The following is a 5,457-nucleotide window of genomic DNA, read 5'->3' as shown; positions in this document are numbered from 1 at the left end:
ACCCATAAAACCCAAGGTGTTAACCCATTTTAGGTCAATAGGTTATCTATGGCGGTGACACGATGTTATGCAAACAGCCTACCCGTCATAGTGAATGTCGAGTTGGTTGGTTTTCGCCGACAAACACTTTCGGGCCCCCTAAGGGTAGCGTAAAATAGCGGGCGGTCATCGGTAAAAGTGTTTTGGGAAAAAAAAGAGCAGAGTGTATACAAATTATAAGGTTTTATTTAGATATTCAAAGTTACAGTACATTAAGCGGATGAAAACGTTTAAAGATAAAACAATTTATTTTTAATATATTTATGGTTGGTAGATACCATATTAAACAAATTGTAAAAGTTAAATACACAAAACATATTTTGGTTGGCCACTGTTTCTTTAAAATCTTCAATAATTTTAAATGCTGTTACGTAATTGGACGCGTAGCGGACAACGGTATCATACCTTTCATGTTCATCCGATAGAAATAAATTGTTGGGTGCACATGGTTCTTTATACAATATTTCGTAAATTTTACGATAATTATCGGTTATAACGTAACCCATTAATTCAAAGAGTTTTTGGTTCACTTTAAGGAGTTGAATGTGCGAATTAATGAAATATTTGAGTCTGTCCAATTCTCGAGTTTCCGGCGCTTTGATTACGACCGACGCTTCGGATATCGTACTCTGCAAGGTTAATTCTTTTTGGTCAGACATGGCGGCGGTCACTAGCGCATCAGATAGCGGGAACGGTGATCGAAAGGGCAACCTTTGTGGATCATTTATTTGTTCCCAGTGCCCGTATAAATCGTCCCAGGCGCGCGAATACATCTCAAAGACCTGGTGTGTGATTTTATTGCATAGAGCTACAGATATATCGAGCTCAGACGTAAAACCCGTAGTAACGAAAAGCTCGGATGAAAGTGAATACCGAGGGTTAATGTTACGCTGAGTCGGATCAAATTTAGACATTTTAGTAGACCCAGGAACGTTATCTACACAGCTTCGTTTAGACATGATGCTCGAGAAACGGTTTGTAGTGTACTGCCGATGGATGACGGGGATGAATCCCTTATATAGCGATAATAATTTGATGACGTAATCAGGATGACGTAATGGGTTGACTCAATGACTCACGCGATTAGTCAAATTTTGCGGTGTTATGTGTATAGCGACGGCCATATTGGTAAACCAAAGAGATAGAAATTCTACAAGTCCCATTAAAAGTAAAATCAACGCGATTAGTAATGCGTTTTTAGGATTGTTCGCGATAAGGCGAGTAACGGGAAAGGCGGGATCGTCCCTATTCGGTAGGGCTGGTGGAATCATCTGACATGATGTTATGCAAACAGCCAGTAGCTATAAACCCGAGTAATGGGCCCCCTACGGCATCTGTCAAACACTTTTTTCCACGTGCGAGTGGTGTTATGAAATAAATCCAAATAGTTCAATGGGTCGAGCCTTTTGTGTATCAATTCATAACTATTTTCACCGACAAACACTTTCCCCGTGTAACATTATTTTCAATCACTTTTACGATGCGCAAAGCTATCCGTCTTACGGAATATCGGCCCTAAGGGGTAAAGGGTAGATAGAGGATGGCCCTTGCCCCCAGCGCGTAAAATAGACGCAGCGGGTGTCCCCTCTCGCTAGCTAAAAGTGTCGTTTTTACATCAGGTGTGGATTCTTCGCGCTAAAATGGTTATAACAAACGATTGTTCCCACCAAAAATGTAAAATCCATCTCCGCTGTTCTCGGATGAGGACGTAGCCATTTAAGTTTTTATCAATTTTTATATTTTTAGCTTGGCGATGTATTCCAAAATTAAATGGTAACCACGTATGCGTTACAATTTCAAGATGCAAGATACTCGAGAATGGTAAAATAGTCTATATTTAAAGTTAAAATGCGAAAACTATATTTGTATAGTCGAAATTTATTTTAACGTATTAAAATAAAAATTCATCTTTCTGACAAGAGTCTTACCCATCATACATACACCATCTAATCTGGAATCTATGTTTAACAATTGGAGGAATTCGTGTTTACGATAGGCTCTTTTTTAACGTAACTTAGTACATTAATTGAGTATTTTGAAATATTTTAATATCGGAATTTTTTTTGATGTATTAAAAGTAGAGTTAAGATGCTTTTATAGTATTTTCTATGTATTAGCATATCTGAACTTGCGGTTCAATTTTGGGTACATGGACCACTTACACGCTAATGATATTCAAATGAAGTTTAAAAATATTTCCATTTGAACGAGTCCCTCTTTTTATATCAGCAAAGTACTGAACGATTCTATCTTATGGATTTAAATAGTTCTAACAATAGTACAACTACAACATTTGAGAAAGACACTTTTCCCATTGTGAAAGTGGAATACAAAATAAGAATCACTTCAATTTAAAACGCACTTTAAATTTAAGTATAGACTATTTTACCATTCTCGAGTAACTCTTTTTTTCTTTAAAAGCTGAAGAAATATTAGAAACGACATTAGTGATCAATTAATTGTTTCCGAGTATGACAGACGATTTTTGATATTAAAGAGTCATTTTTCAAAAGTAAGATTGTTTTCGGTTATTTTTTTTTAAAGCTAGCTTAGAAATCACATTATTTTTATATATAATTATTTAGTTGTAATGTTAATTCTTAATTACTGGTAGCCTTCACTAGAAACTATTATAAGAATTATATATGAATTTATAACCAAGCGTGTATTTACCACTAGTGAATGCAATATCAGTCGAAGAATTGAAGAAAGACGGAATCACGTCATTATTAAGAACTGCCCTCACAAAGTAAACTTGGGTAAAGTAGAAGCGGAAATTGATAAACAACGAGTCCGCGCAGAAGCCGTTGCTCGATCGGGACTACCATCGCATCTTTTTGGAAATTTGACAAGTGCTTGGGTGGAACAAATGAAAACCCCTAAACGAATAAACAAAGATATAGAACTTAGACCATGGCAGAAAAGTTTATTGGAACATTTAATTCTCTCAGACAGAAAAATAATATTTGTAATAGGAAAAGATGGAAATGAAGGAAAATCGTGGATGTTAAATTACTTGAAATCCCGTAAGCCCGACTTTGTACATTGTCAGCAAGTGACAGTTTCGGGGAGTGAAATGCTTTTTCAATTGAAAAAAGTTTGCTCTGGTGTGAACCACTTTTTCTTTAACACCTTGAGAAGTATAAAAATATGCGACGAACACTTGGCAGTATTTGAAAGTTTAAAAGATGGTGAAATTGTTAGTACGAAATATAATTGTGTGAGTATAAATATTAGTACTCCAAATGTAGTTTGTGTTTTTGGAAATTATATGCCTGAATCTTACGGTTTAAGTTCTGATAGAATTGTACGATTTTATATAAAAAATAATTATTTATGTAAAAATTAATTATGAAATATGTATAGTAGAAATGTTAATATAAAATTTGCATAATTGAGGACGTGTGAATATAAAAATAGTAAACTTAAGGTTGTTTGTGTTTAATTCCCGATTTTTTTGGTATATGTTCATATTATAGCCGTCCTCAGGTTATCTATATAAAAACAAATGGTTGTACAAAAAAATGAAAAGAAAGAATAATAAAATTGTTGATTTAAACCAGAAAAGGTATGTCGGTCAAATGTTTGAGTTTTCTTAAATTTATTTCATATACATTTCTACATGTTTTTATTTCACTGTAATAAAGTCTCTAACACTTATGAATAGATAATTGTATAATTGATTTACAAGTTATTAGAGTTAGAAATTTAGTCTTAGCAATTGTTTTTTCACGCTTTATTTAAGTCAAGCAATAACATTTTTAAAAATGAAAGCTGTTAAACGAAATAAAATAAGCATTTCTGAACTTTTTATATTAATTATGTTTTATTATTTATAACGATATGGATTTCAATACATTTGAAGAAGCGAGTAAACTCAGCTTATCAGACTTGGGCAAAGTGGTTTTTAATTGATGGTGTTATATAATAAAATATACTTCAGCTTTTGAATAAGATTTTTTTCTATCCAACCGATATCCTTTATATAAAAGCTGAAGTAATTAATCCATTCAATTCAACAAGCATTAAAAAACCCGGTTCAAGTCAGAATAGCTGTGCAAAGTACTAATAACGTAGAAAATGTTTTTGGGGGTTCCATTGACCTGATGAAAAATTTTCATAAGATAAAGTTACTGGACTGATGGAAGCTTCAGTGTTTTCAGAGCGAAGTCTTAATTGCATATTCTAAGTTTTTTTAAAAACAAGTTTATTTCTAAAAATGAAAAGTACATGTTTTATCGGGGGCAAACTTTTTCCGTGTGAATGGAGAAATGATAATTAAAGAGTTAGCTATTTACGATACGGAAACGGAGAAGCATAACGTCTGGACCTTTAAACCACCATATCCATATTCCAGTCTTACGGAAGACGATAAATGGCATTGTAGATGGTTGTATTGGAACATTTGTGATCTCCGTTGGGACGACGGACAGGAAGACTACAACAGCCTAGGAGCCATCGCGAATTATATAAAAGAACAAGGGTTAAAGTTTTTTTTTGGAAAGGTTTAGTAAAGGCCAAAGTTTTATCGGATTTCATAGGAGTTAACGTCAAGAACGTCGAGGATTTAGACTGTCCTACCATTCTTTGTATAAGTGCTCCTAAACATTGTCATTTTCACCGTGACCCTAATAATTTCGCCGTTGTGAAATCTCACAAAATCGCTGTGTGGTATAGAAAAATCGTGTGTAAGAAAATATAAGTCGTTTTAAGATTATTTTTGCTACTTTTTCATCACATTGGTTTTACGTTATGTCTGTTTTCTAAAATTACGTTTCTTAAATAGCGTAACGTATTAAAGTTGAATAAAGAGTTTTTCATTTTATTTTAATTTTAGTGTTTTTATAATATCTTTCTGACTACATGTGTATTGTTTAACTTCTTTCATTTTTAAAAATGAAATTGCTTGATTTAAATAAAGCGTGAAAATTATTAGTTTCGAAATGATATTTACAAATCTTATCCAATCTAAAGTCCATCGTTCGGGTATTAGTAAGTATTTCATACAAACTAACTTAATTCAGTATTTTTAGAAGTGAAGAGAAAACACATTGTGAAAAACCAAATGAAAAGAGACTTTAAACGGTTTTAAAAATCTTAATATATATATTTAAAAAATCCAACGTTTCGGCAGTGTAGCATATGAAAGTATTAAGTTTCAAAAAGTGCATTTAAATTGAAGTGAGGCCTATTTTGGGATTCCCCTTGTTCCTCCTTCTTTCATCTCAGCATGTTTCCCCTTTTATCATGGTTTCTCTCCAAAAAATAGCCAAAAATCTTAAATCAGTAGGTCTCGCTCCTATTTATCTTCCACCATCCCAAATTGTCAGCTTTATTATGTAATAACAAAGAACCAACAAGGCCATCATTTATAAAATCTCCCGTGCTTGTGGTGATAATTACATTGGGCAATGCCGT

The 5,457-nt window shown here is 33.4% G+C and overlaps 1 long non-coding RNA gene across 2 annotated transcripts; it reads left to right on the top strand.

Moving 5' to 3' along the window:
• Nucleotides 1-1,616: 1,616 nt before the first annotated feature.
• On the top strand, nt 1,617-3,244 carry LOC149935153 (uncharacterized). Of its 2 annotated transcripts, XR_016482359.1 has the most exons (4): nt 1,617-1,713; nt 1,786-1,860; nt 2,461-2,551; nt 2,719-3,244. It is a non-coding gene; the product is annotated as an uncharacterized LOC149935153 (long non-coding RNA). The 2 variants fall into 2 exon arrangements; XR_016482358.1 differs by having other exon boundaries at nt 1,617-1,860; nt 2,719-3,241.
• Nucleotides 3,245-5,457: the final 2,213 nt, after the last annotated feature.

The sequence above is a fragment of the Leiobunum rupestre genome, chromosome 7 (genome assembly GCF_980474605.1).
Source record: "Leiobunum rupestre chromosome 7, qqLeiRupe1.1.hap1, whole genome shotgun sequence".
Lineage (NCBI taxonomy): Eukaryota > Metazoa > Arthropoda > Arachnida > Opiliones > Sclerosomatidae > Leiobunum > Leiobunum rupestre.
This window is presented reverse-complemented; position numbering and strand designations above follow the sequence as displayed.